Source organism: Parasteatoda tepidariorum, chromosome 11 (genome assembly GCF_982258835.1).
Source record: "Parasteatoda tepidariorum strain Cologne lab strain chromosome 11, Ptep-v5.0, whole genome shotgun sequence".
In the NCBI taxonomy this organism is placed as follows: Eukaryota; Metazoa; Arthropoda; class Arachnida; order Araneae; family Theridiidae; genus Parasteatoda; species Parasteatoda tepidariorum.
Genome location: NC_141765.1, coordinates 2,133,206 through 2,147,702, shown reverse-complemented (window position 1 = coordinate 2,147,702; position 14,497 = coordinate 2,133,206). Strand labels below are relative to the sequence as shown.

Below are 14,497 nucleotides of genomic sequence, written 5' to 3'. Positions count from 1 at the left end.
GATGAAATTATTAGAAGCACTGTAATTTTTTAATAATTACATGATTTGCAAGAGTTTATATGAAATACTTTTATATTTAAGCAAACATGTAATGGGTTTTTATTCAGGAGATTTTTTATATACTTATGTACTTCTAATTTGTATTTATTTTTAACGTATTGCATTGCAATGTTAACCAATTGATACAGGAGCGTAATCAAACAAACCGGTTTCATTCGAGTAAAAACAATACAGCTGTATAGTATCACTTGATAATTATAATTTTACATAGAATCTTATAGTACGTCTAAAAATATGGCCAGGGACTGTATATTGATTATACCCCAGAATCAAATGACGCGAATAAGTTTTAATAAAGAATAAGGGCATTTCTGGTTCTGCTGATAATTGTTTATTTTTTTCTTTCTTGATATGCGATATTGATTCTGTATATATTTATTATTTCTTTTTATTAAATCTGCTGTCATCAGCATTGTCACTCATTTAGAAGTACAAAAATCAAAATTAATATTTTAAAAATTTATTACCATCATTCTTTCCTCTCTCCTCTCATTTTGTTGGAGCTTTCACACGTATAAGTAAAAAAGCGCTTCAGCTTACGTTTGCTATTGGGCTGTAAAGAAAGTAACATGTTTCATGAAAAAAATACATATAGCGACAATCAAAAAAATGCAGTGACTTAATATAAAAACATAAAATACCATAATTAATTTATAATAATATAACATACAAAATTAAAATGTGCTATAAGCATTAAAAAAAACGAACAAAAAGAAGTTTAAAAACAAGTTGCTGTGGCTACAGTAATTTGTAAATTTGTTGAAAAGCAGGAACATTTTTTACTTAGTTTTAATCGGTATAATTTAAAATAAGAAAATCAAAAAGTTGAAAGAAATCTGCCGAATATTTTCTGAACAAAAGGACCCACAAAGTAGCGAAATTTTAAAAATTTCTCGACAGTTTTTCGATCATTTTTCTTTTAAATTAGCGTTTGAATTATGTCACATTTAGTTTCGAATGTAGCATAGATTCTAATTTTTTTAAGATTTGTATATTTTAGGCTTTCCATTATCCAGACATTTTTTCCATCACCATGAGATTTAAAAAGGAAAAATAATAGCAAATTATTTATTGCAAAGAATTATCGATAAAGTTTAATAATGATGTTATTGATTAGTTTCAGCTCTGAGAAGAAAAAAATATGGTAAAAACTTCCAGATGTGGTAAAATTTACCGTGTTTTCCGGCTCTATGGGAACATCAAAAAGTACCATGCATTGCTCGTGTCGTTGATAATGGCTTTTGGTAAAGTTGCTATTTTGCTGTAATATATGCTGTTTCGTAGTAAATTTGGTAATTTTAGAATTGGTAATTTTGACAGTACTAGTATAATTTTAGATAGCGCTAAAGTGTTTGGATTGATAAAAAAAAAATTATTTAGTAAATGCTTGGTTTTGGTCGGTTATTTTTTTTCATTCTTATGTCAGAGAACATTCATGCCACAATTAGTGCAACCAATCCTTAAAATTAAATACATACATATTCTCGCAACCAATCCTTAGAATTATAAAATAATACCCACTTGTTGCAGTTGTTTTACGTCGCTGCACAATGGGCTATTGGCATCTCTGGGGATGATGCCATCACAATATTGATCCTCTGCAGAGGGGATGGCGCTTCGGTAGCCCGACGACCTGCACGCGAAGTCGAGCACTTTACGGTAGAGCAGTTTAACGAGGACCCCACACCCTCTGTCCCTACGCAGACTATTCCAAGTGGTCACTCACCCGCACACTAACCGCAGCCAGTGATGCTTGACTTCGGTGATCTGCTGGAAACCGTGTCTTAACGATCAGTCCATTGTGGGACGCATTTGTAGTGGAATCGTGGAGGATTTGAATTACGCCGCAACCACGGATTTATCTATCTATTAATATTTCTTTGCTTATTGCTATATGTTACTCATACATATGCACACTTTTATGCAAAGTTGAGCTTCGCCTGAACTACGGAGAACCCAATGATGATTGGTTGTTCAATTTGCAATAAATCTCAACATTCGGTATTTCTCTACCCGTTCTGAATCATGGACGCAGTGGGATCGAATACCACTATAATACTGGATGCCCATCGCTGTCTGTCACAAACTTATGCTATCTGTTTTCAAATTGAAAAGGATTTTTAAGCCATATAATCTTAATATTTTTGCACAACTATAATACTGAATGCCCATTCGCGTTGTCTTTCACAAACTTATGCTATCTGTTTTTAAATTGAAAAGGATTTTTAAGCCATTCTTTGTATTTAAAAATAAAAATCACACATGCATTTGAATAAATAAATAAATCCAACTACCGATATAAAAGATGCATAAAATGGACAGTATATATTAATCTAGCCGAGTTTAGTATCTTAAAAAAGGTTGAAAATTTAATTGAGAAAGACATTAGAAACCCCTAAATAACTCCAACCTAACATTAAAATAAAACATAGAATTTTCTATACCAAATAGACTGTAAGGTCTATTTGGTAAAAGGCATGGACATCAAAATATTAAAATTACCAAATAAATGGTAAAAAGAATGATAGTTCTGAAGAATAGCTCGATAATTTTATCGAGATTCTTTAGAGCCATGCGTGAAAATCATTTTTTCTGTTACATTTTCTTTTCAGTTTTGTATTTTTACTAAATTTATGGTAGTAAAAGCTATAATTTTTAAAATCAGAATTTCCGATAAACCCTTATCATAACGAACAATAAAGTACAAAACAAATTATTTAAATACCGTAAATTTTGGTTTAATTACTATAAAAGTATGGTAATTTTGCCAGAATTTTTTTAAGCGGGAAATATTAACGAAATACGCAAAAAGTAAAATTAACATTAATGTGACATTAGGTCACAGCCTAATTTATAAATATCCTGTTTTTTTAATCAATAATACTAATTCTTTTAATTTTGTAATACATTCTTTTATTTCATCATCTTTCTTTAGCCCCTTAAGCGGTAGCGCATTTTGGACATTCTCCCCCTAAAATTCCTTACAGCTCCTTAAAAGAGCCCCTTTCCTTCGAAATTTCCACCCTTCCTTTTTCTGAGAATTCCAGTGGTCGTCGGCACCTTTTCATCTCCGCGTGTTTGGTGTGTTTCTCAACCGTAACTTTTAACGCATAATCATTTTTTCATCTCAACTCGTGATTTTTAGGTAATTTAACTTTAACTTTTACAACATGCACTACAACTTCAATTGTAAGTTTTTGTATCTTATAAAAAGGATGAGCGCGAAAGACGATTAGCTTTCGATAATTTGATGTCATACAATTTGCTGCCCTCCGCTTAACGGAGTTTTTAACATTTTTGCTCCCACCCCCCTAAGGTGGAGAAGCGTTTTTTTTCGAAGGATGGCCTCTCTGCGCCATCTTCTTTTGTGGGGCTTTGTTCACTGAAAATAACTCCCCGATCGCCATGATGTCCTTTTTCATTACCTCTGATGAATTGCTTACTAAAGAATTTTCCTTTTCCTGACAAATTGGATTAATGTTTCATAAAGAATTTTCCTGACAAATTGGATTAATGTTTCATAAAGAATTTTTCTGACAAATTGGATTAATGCTTCATAAAGAATTTTCCTGATAAATCGGTTTTTAGTGCCTACTAAAGAACTCTCCAGATAAAATCTCCAGTTTTTTTTAAAGGATGATCCGCTGATCAACTACCGTCAGGGATGGAAATCCCCCGCAGTCATTTTGAACTCCTGTTCCAGTCATCACTAGTTCCACATCCTTGGCATGGGCCATTCCTAAAATGATGTAGTGCCTCAACACAATGATTTTTCTAGTTTGTTTTTCCTCCAATAAAACAATAGTGATTTTTTAAAAAGAACTGGACTGACTCCTTTTTCAATACCCAAAAAGTTTTTGTTTGTTTCATCATAAACTCATCTCCGATCCAGGACTGGATATCTTTGTATGGATAAAAAGGTACGTGCTTTAAATATACTTGGTATATTCTAGAACTGTTTTTGAAGAAGAAGAATTACTAGTTTTTGGGTTAGCCAAACTTCGTAAAATGTACAACTAACTATGTTTCACCCGGCCATTATTATTTTTTAGTTTTTCGCTTTTCTAAATTGTTATTTTTTTTGCAACTTTTTCATTCTTTCTATACCCAACCTTAACAGGGCATCTGGTGCCGTTACGCTTTTCGGTTGGTGTATATAGTTTTTAAATATATTTATTTTGACCAGGGAATCTGTATTATTTCAAATTAAATTTTTACTATAAGTAAAGTAAGATATTATTATTCAATGTTTAATACATTTAATTTCAATAAATTTCTTTAGGTTTGGAGTAGGAGATGAATTGTTTATTTCAATAGTTTTTGATATTAGCCAAATAAACAATAATAAATTATGCAATGTAATCAAAAGTTTTTTAATACACTTCATGTTTTGATTAGTTAATTAATATCTTGTTGTGGTTATTTACTAATTTGTTTCATACAATAACCAAATAGATAATTTTTTTAAGTTGAGTAAATAATAATTATTTGTCATAATTTCTGTAATTGAATATTACAATTGTTTTATAATAGTGATTAAAAATAACGATTTTGATTAGGATGATTAATATAAATATTTTTGATTAAATAATAAGTAGTAATTGGATAAGGTTTGGTAAATAATTTTTCATATAACAATTTAAAAATAAGAATCCTTTTAATTTATAAAAATTGATGTTTACATAAATTATTGAAAATTTTTTTTCACAGCAATTGGTTAAAATAATAATCAGTATTTAATATTTGGTAAATTTTATGTGAACTAAAGTTTGCTTATTATGCTTTTGAATCAGGTCATGTTTAATAATTTAATTGATTATTTTGTTGAAAGGTTATTGAATTGATTTTTAATATGTATTGCCAATGTCTTACTCTCCTATATTGCTAAATTATTAGTGTTCTAATATATTATACTACAATAATTGGTTTTTGAAAATGTTTGGGTATTTATTTGCACTTTGAAATAATTAATGACAATATTTTTTTCTAATGGTTGATATTTCTTGTTTATGCAAGTATATCGTTATATGATTAATTTGAAGGGTTACCTAATTTTTAATTGTGTTTTTCTTGATACTAAAATTTATTATATTTCAATATATTATTTTCATGAGGTTACCAAATGGTTACAATTAGTAATAATACTTGTTTAATTGATACTATCATTTACTTAATATTTTTCATTAGATGACCCCAATTCAAACCCGTAATAGAACGTATTCTAATCCAATAATTATGCCTGACAACGTAAATAACATAGAGGCCAATAGGCAAACCCCTAAATTCAATTTCAATAGTCCAGAATTTTCTGGAAACTCTCAGAATGTAGAGTGGTTCCTGAACCAAATTAAAGATCTAGTAAAATTAAATCAATTTGATAATTCGGCTGCTTTATACTTATTAAAATCAAAATTGTCTGGGGCTGCTCTCACTTTTTTTCAGAATTCACCTGAATGTAGGGTGGTCACAAAGTTCGAGGATGCATGTCAGCTGCTTCAAAATTTTTTCAAACAAGAAGATTCTTCCTCGGCTGATTTGGCAAAATTTCAGGCAATCAGCCTTTTGCCCTCTGAAACTATCAAAAATTTAGAATATAGGATAGATTCTCTTGCCCATAAGGCATATAACTTTATTAATGACCAAACTGCTTTGTCTCGGATAAAAGCCATGCAGTTCTTATCTGCAATCCCTTTGCACCTTAAGGAGACTATTCTCATTGAGGGAATACAAGATTACCGCGAGATGGTCAAAAGGGCCAATCATATTGTGACAATTCAGCAATCATTAGCTGGATCGGCTACTCCTTTAGTCGCAGCTCAGGCGGTGACTCAGTGTGCTTCTGCTGCACCTGATCAGCTCACCTTAATTTCAAAACAACTTGAAATGTTGGCAACAAAAATTGAGACTATGCAGTCTAATTGTAATATATGTTCGAAACCCCACAGCACTAAATTATGTCCCCTTTTACTTCACCCTGTACAGAACCAGGTTCGGGTTGGACATGAACAACCTCGACCAACTCCAAACCTTCACTGTGTTTTCTGTAATAGGTCTGGGCATATCATGAGTGTGTGTCGAACGTATCTCAGACATTTAAGACAAAATTCATTCGGGCCATTGGCGATGCATTCTTTTCCGCCACAGTTCCCCATGGTTTCTCCCAGGTTCACTGCACCGCAGTATCCACCACCACCGATTCCTAGTCAAAATGAACAATTTAGACCGAGGGTTAATAATACTAATTATAGAGGTAACAATCCTTTAAAACTCTCGCAGGAGGCAGTAGGGGATGGCCCTGTCTTCTCATCCACCAAACCATCCAAAATCTTTGATATAAATGAGTTTATGTCAGAATCTATGTATAATTCAAATGTTACTATTAGGGAGTTTTTGACTAACTGTAACTATAAAGAAAACATTGAACACATAAATATTGTTTCACATGAAATTAACCTTCCTACAATTGCTTCTAACTTTAAAAATGTTAATGTAAATTTTCTACTCGATAGTGGGTCGTCAGTCTCATTATTGACATTAGATACTTTCAATGCAATTAGGGCTCATAATAAAGTAAAGTTCTTATCAAGAAAAGTCCAAATAAGAACAGTTAATTCTCAGCTTCAATTTTCGGCGTGTGCTGAAATTTCCTTTAAAATCCATAATAATTTTTTTCGACATCAATTTTTTATTGCAGATATTAAGAGTGATACTTTTCAGGGAATTCTAGGTTTTGATTTTCTAAGAACACATAATGTTATTATTAAATTCCAAGACGAGTTGGTGCAATTTAGTAATTTTTGTATTCCTTTAAATAATTTTGATAAGTTAGCTTCTAATCATACCAATAATGAACAGATTGATGTAGTTTTAAAAAATAAACTCACAATTGAGCCAGGCGAGACTGCCATTGCCCATTTAAGAATTAATTCTTTTGCTAATCAAACAAATAAAGAAGTGTATTTCACACCTACTTATAATTCAAAAATTAATATTCATCCTTCTATTAATGTTGTTGACAATAATATGTTTAATACAATAATCCAAAATAATTCTGATAACACTGTTCATTTAAATAAAGGCTTGAATATAGGTTATATTATTTGTAATTTTGTTGTCCAAAATAGTACTGATGGTAATAATGTAGATTTAAATGATTGTACTAATCTAGAACAGTGTAATTTAATTACTGCTTCTCAGGATATTTTAAATTTAAGAAAAGATGAACTAGAATCTACTGATTTTGATTTAGCACATTTAGACACTGATCAAAAATTAATTCTTCAGAACATTTTATTGGAAAATTTTGCTGCATTTTCTAAAACCATAAAAACTTTAGGATGTACTGATCGTGTGGTTCCCTCTTTAACATTGAAAAATGACAATGCAATAAAAACCTTACCATTTGAAATTCCATATGCTTTAAGGGATGACATTAAACAAGAATTAGATGAATTAGTGGAAGCCGGGATTATTCATAGGCATGTTAGCCATTGGGCTGCTCCACTAGTCCTTGTCAAAAAGAAAAACTCAGAGAATAGTCAAGGAAAACCTAAGTATCGTTTAGCTTTGGACTTAAGATTACTTAATGCAGTGGTAGAAAGCTCCACTTACCCTTTGCCTAAAATAAGCACGATAATTAATGAAATTTCTTCATATAAATTTTTCACAAAGTGTGATATTCGAGAAGCCTATAGGCAGGTTATGCTTCCTGAACACCTACAGGACATACTAACTTTCACTACTCCTTTTGGATCCTTCGCTAATAGACGACTCGTTTTTGGCCTCAAAACGGCAGCGAGTACTTTCCAGGCTTTAGTAGACCTAATTATTGAGGAATTAAATACTGAGGGTATTAAAGGTATCCACGCTTATCAAGACGATTTCCTAATCGGAGCAAATTCCTTTGAGGAAATGACTAATAGAATATCAGCGTTACTCAAAATTTTAACTAAATATAACTTAACTCTAGCTCCGAATAAATGTTCTTTCTTTAAAGATTCTGTTGAATATCTCGGTTTTGTAATTTCCCATAAGTGTATAACCCCTACTTCATCCAATATAGCTAAAATTACTTCCTTTGCTACCCCTCGTAATGCCAAACAGGTTAAGAAGTTTATAGGTGTGTGTGGCTTTTATCGCCATTTAATTCCAAATTTCGCCCAATTAATTGCTGTGTTGACTAAAGTTGCTACAAAGCAATCTAAATTTAAATGGAGTGACGAACAACAGCGGGCATTTGATGCATTACAGAATGCATTTTTTTCGAAACCTTTTGTTCAATTACCAGATTTCAGTAAACCGTTTTTCCTAAATACTGATGCGAGCAAATTAGGCATTTCAGCAGTTTTGATGCAGGAGCATGAAGGATCTCTTCGCCCTGTCTCTTTTTTTAGTAAGGCTTTGTCCAAATCTGAGAAAAACTATCCCGCCATCAAATTGGAGCTTTATGCAATCTTTAAGGGTGTTACAGCATTTAAATCTTACCTCTATAATAGAAATTTTACAATTCTGAGTGATAGTAAACCCCTAAAACATTATCGCAAGGTTACATCACCTGCTGATATTATCACACGTTGGTTGCTTGCTTTGAGTGAATATACTTTTGAGTTTATACATATACCTGGTCATGAGAATGTGTTAGCCGACTGGTTTAGTCGTTCTCCTGATCCTAATTTTTGTCAACCTGCTTTAAATAGTTATGAATCTGAACTAATTTTACCTTTCATTGATATAAATGAAGACCATGTAATTCATGCTTTAACTAATAATGACTCCCCTCTTGAAATTTCTTTAGACACATTTAAATCTGAACAATGTAAAGATCAAAATATTCAGGAAATTATTTCTCTGTTAAACAATCCCACGTTAATTAATCAATTTAAGACTGAACATTTCTTTTTAAATGATGGTATATTAATGTATGCCACTGAGGTTTTTCCTCATAAGCACAGAATTGTAGTTCCAAATTCATTAAAATCTAAAGTGTTAAATATTTGTCATGTTTCCCATTCTGGTATTCAAAAGACGTATGAGCTTGTGTCTAAAAGATATTTTTGGAAAAGTTGTTACAGTGATACCTGTAATTATGTTAAGTCTTGTGAATTATGTATTAAACATAAACAGTCTGCGAGCAAGCCTGCTCCTTTAAAATCAATGTGGCTACCTCAGAGGCCTGGACAATTTGTCTCAATGGACATTGTAGGACCCATTAAAAATTGTGGATATATTTTAACTTTCATAGATCATTTCTCTAGACATTTAATTTTAAACCAACTAGTCAATTTAACCACTGAGACTGTTTCTAAACATTTAATGAATTATATTACTCATTATGGTAGAATGTTATACCTATTAACAGATCTAGGCACTCAGTTTAAAGCTGAAGTTTTTGAGTTAATCAATAAAAAGTTAGGCATAAAATTAGCCCATAGCAGTGCTGCTCATCCTCAAAGTAATGGAATGAGTGAACGCATTAATCAAGCTATTAAGTCCTCTGTTTTAACTTTACATGAGAAAGGTGTGTCATTTGCAACCAGCTTATTAATTCACCAAAATATATACAATGGTTCAATTCACTCTTCAACTAAATTCACCCCTAACTTACTTCATTTTGGTCGTAATTTGGCCTTAATTTTTGATTGTTTTGAAACTAGTGTTGAACCAATACATTTGGATAAATCTCACTATTTATTGGAGACCTTAAATGAGCTCAATATTGCATATGAAAATGCTTACCATAATTCTGAACGAGCTCAAGTCAAACAAAATTCGAGACAAGGTGCGAAAGCAAAATTAAGATCACTAAATATTGGTGATATTGTCTACTTAAAACATACTAATGTGTTTAAACCTAAATTTGACGGTCCGTTTACTATTTTGTCAAAATTTAATGATGTGGATTATGTAATCCAACTTTTGGACAATACAAAGGCACCTAAACTAACTGTTCATATAGACCGTTTACGTCTATGTCCTCATAGGAGGCAAAATTTGCTTTTTCATCCCTCTTTGGATACCTCCCCTAGTGTAATTGATAAGGATATGACTCTCCCTAAGGCTTGTCCTTACAATTTAAGAAGTAAATAATTTTTTTCTAAATAAATTTGTTTGAATGTAACATTGATATGTGTGATGGGTGTTATTTGGGTATCGGTGTATATGATGCTGGCCGTCATATCCGCGGAACATCGGGATCCGGTTGTACTTGTCAGGCAATACCAGTGATTTTTTTGGTTAAATTTTTCGTATACAGTTCTTGTAACTAATTTTGTCAATAGTTCTAACATTTTTTAATTGAATGAGGTATTCAAATTGTGATATGGTTTGTATGGTGGATGATGAGCAGTGCCCTCCTTTTTGCGACTCTACAAACTTTTAAGTATGGGTTCGTGTTTGTGGTTGTTCATGTCTAACTGATTGCAATTTTTTTAACAAATATTTCATGTTAATATTTGTATTTTTTAAATTACGTAAACACATAATTGTAATTAATTAATGACGTCTGATTATCGAATGCCAATTTTTTTGTTTTTCGACCCTGTAGTTCTGTACAGTATTTTTTTTCCTTTTCTAGTATGTCATAAGTCACTATTATTACATACAAAATTTTTTTGGATTTTGCAGAGTGTGAGTTCTCTTTGCATTAGTAATGTATACAAGTACACCTCATTGTACATCTCAAGGTGTCACAACGGTTGTTATGATTTTTTTATTGTTTTGTGTTATGTTGTTTTATACAAAATTGTTGATGCTGAGTTTGTTCATTGTATATTGTTCAGCAATTTTTGTTAGGTAATGCTTTTTGTAAGCAATGTGTCAAGGCCTTGTTTTTGTGTTTGTTTTGTTTTTAGCAGTTTTTTTTTTTGGTCAAAGTTCTGTGAGTCAATTTGTTGTTTTTTTAAGTGTTAAAATTCCTTGCAGTTTTTGTTAAGTTTAATGTTTTGCCTAGGCTTTTCCTGTTACAACTAGTAAATTTAATTGCAATTTTTTTTAAATTTTTTTTTCAAGTCTAAAATTAATAATGTTAATGCACTTATTGCTCTCACTAATGACTTTGATTTGTTTCAGGTATACATTTTGATGTGTACTAATTTTTTTTTGTCGTTTTAACTCGGATTACTACTTATCAATCTTGTTTGATTGGTTTCAATTTTTTTCTCAAAATTCACTTAATGGATTGATGTACAAAATGTTGTACAGAGTTTTTTTTCGTTTAAGCTCGGAGTATTGTCAGTCTACAATGGTAGCCTGATTTTTTTTTCGTTTGTTTGCAATTTCTCAATTTTTTTGTTCAAATTAATTCCAGCAAACAAATCAATTTCTTTTCAATTCCTTCTTACAAGGAATAATTTGAGTTAATGTCCTTTACCTCAAAACATTTGCTTTTCCACTATTACTAAGTGAGATTTTTTTTGAATAATCAATTATCCATTTTACCTCCTTAATGTTATTTTATTTGAGGAAGATTTTCTCAGTCTACTTCATGTAGCCTGAATTTTTATACGGGTGTTATTGCACTTATAGGCATTCACATGCATCAAGGCATATGTTGTTTAAGTTTAATTTATAGTACATGTGTTGACGATTCTGTGTCAAAATGTTTGTTTTCATTTAGCAAACAATTAAGATTGTTTTGTGTTTTTTTTCGTCCATTTATCAAACAATTAACATTTGTTTGCCTTTTCACTAATCAAGATGCAGCCATGTAAAGCTGCTTATATGTATGTGTTGTTATGTGTTACTAATTCTTTGTATGTCTTATGTTTGAGGCACAGCTTTTCTCATTTCAGACTCTTACTATCAAAAGTTATGATATAGATTGTTATGTAAACATCTGACTATTTGTAAGTGGAGTAGTGGTGAACTGGAGTTGCAGGCTGTTAGAACTTAATTTCATTTATAAATTTTTTTGGATTAATATTTTTTGGCAAAAACAAAAAAAAAATTTTCTTCAAAAATTTTTTTCTGCAGTGGGGGGTATAATGTGACATTAGGTCACAGCCTAATTTATAAATATCCTGTTTTTTTAATCAATAATACTAATTCTTTTAATTTTGTAATACATTCTTTTATTTCATCATCTTTCTTTAGCCCCTTAAGCGGTAGCGCATTTTGGACATTCTCCCCCTAAAATTCCTTACAGCTCCTTAAAAGAGCCCCTTTCCTTCGAAATTTCCACCCTTCCTTTTTCTGAGAATTCCAGTGGTCGTCGGCACCTTTTCATCTCCGCGTGTTTGGTGTGTTTCTCAACCGTAACTTTTAACGCATAATCATTTTTTCATCTCAACTCGTGATTTTTAGGTAATTTAACTTTAACTTTTACAACATGCACTACAACTTCAATTGTAAGTTTTTGTATCTTATAAAAAGGATGAGCGCGAAAGACGATTAGCTTTCGATAATTTGATGTCATACAATTTGCTGCCCTCCGCTTAACGGAGTTTTTAACATTTTTGCTCCCACCCCCCTAAGGTGGAGAAGCGTTTTTTTTCGAAGGATGGCCTCTCTGCGCCATCTTCTTTTGTGGGGCTTTGTTCACTGAAAATAACTCCCCGATCGCCATGATGTCCTTTTTCATTACCTCTGATGAATTGCTTACTAAAGAATTTTCCTTTTCCTGACAAATTGGATTAATGTTTCATAAAGAATTTTCCTGACAAATTGGATTAATGTTTCATAAAGAATTTTTCTGACAAATTGGATTAATGCTTCATAAAGAATTTTCCTGATAAATCGGTTTTTAGTGCCTACTAAAGAACTCTCCAGATAAAATCTCCAGTTTTTTTTAAAGGATGATCCGCTGATCAACTACCGTCAGGGATGGAAATCCCCCGCAGTCATTTTGAACTCCTGTTCCAGTCATCACTAGTTCCACATCCTTGGCATGGGCCATTCCTAAAATGATGTAGTGCCTCAACACAATGATTTTTCTAGTTTGTTTTTCCTCCAATAAAACAATAGTGATTTTTTAAAAAGAACTGGACTGACTCCTTTTTCAATACCCAAAAAGTTTTTGTTTGTTTCATCATAAACTCATCTCCGATCCAGGACTGGATATCTTTGTATGGATAAAAAGGTACGTGCTTTAAATATACTTGGTATATTCTAGAACTGTTTTTGAAGAAGAAGAATTACTAGTTTTTGGGTTAGCCAAACTTCGTAAAATGTACAACTAACTATGTTTCACCCGGCCATTATTATTTTTTAGTTTTTCGCTTTTCTAAATTGTTATTTTTTTTGCAACTTTTTCATTCTTTCTATACCCAACCTTAACAGGGCAATTAATTTACTCTGATACCTAGAATTTAAGAGATTTCACACAAAGAAAATTTTATTTAAATTTTTTTTGTGCGCAATTGTGTTCTTCAAAATATAATTGGATTTACCCTTGTTCGCTAAAGTTTTTAATTAATGTCAAAAATTAAATGAAAGGTAAAAAGTTCGATTCAAGTTACGTTTTGGACAGTTTTATAACACATAAATATCTTTGCTTTAGTCTAGTAGATTTTGTTTCACGATTAAAATATGCAGAATGACACTATTATAACAAATTAAATCTCTTGCAATACTATATAATATAGTAAATATAAAATACCCTAAGTAATTAATTACCCCTCATAATTATCATTGAAAGCCTAATATGGGCATGTTCACAACAGCTCCATAATCAATCTTGAGGGGTTATTTGCCCACTTAAGCTCATTATCAGTTAATTAAAAAAGTAAATAAAAAGCGAATTTTCTGAAAAAGATTTTTATTTAGCTGTATGTCGCTATTATTTGAAACGATGAAAATAATCTCGAGAGGCAATTAAAAAAGCAAACTTTTTCACCGTAAAAACTTTGTATCAGCTGTGTTTAGCTATTCATAAAAAATTTTGGCTGATAAACAACACAATATTATTTCAGATGTCCGCTCCATGTCCTCTTGTTATTTTATTGATTTTCGTGCATTATTTTACTCCTTTTTACATTATTTAACTGTTTTTAACTTCTAACTAATGTTATTTATATTTTTAATAAGTTATCTTATGTCCATAATAATTAACTATAAAATCTATTTATTGGATTTTTTAAAGTTTTATTGAAATTCCTGATAGAGGAGTTTTTTTTTTTCAATAGAGAAGCATCTCTTAGGAATATTGAACTTTTTTTTCTTTTTTCTTTTTGAAGAAATAAAATTATTTCACTAAAATGTGTTTTTGAGGTAAATGTACTGTTAGTGTTGCCATCTGACATCTTATAAATATAACTCCAAAGAAAAATCCTAAAACTTATTTTATTAAAGTGATCTGAGTGTTATGAAGTGAAAAAATTTTTATCTCTTAGTGCTGCCATCTAGGATCTTATAAATTTAACTTGAGAAAAATAACTAACAAAGAAAAAAAATTCTAAATTAGCTAAAATTATTTTATTAAAATCGAAATGCTGATCAATTT

General features: G+C 31.1%; 1 protein-coding gene across 2 annotated transcripts in view; it reads right to left on the bottom strand.

The window, feature by feature from the left end:
* LOC107446984 (glycine receptor subunit alpha-2) overlaps nt 1-14,497 on the bottom strand; it is a 66,820-nt gene that overhangs the window by 33,937 nt on the left and 18,386 nt on the right. For both annotated transcript variants that reach the window (XM_087154788.1, XM_087154789.1), the window contains one exon: nt 528-613. The gene's annotated coding sequence lies outside the window, so the exon portion shown is untranslated. Of the gene's footprint in view, nt 1-527; nt 614-14,497 lie in introns of those variants that run through there.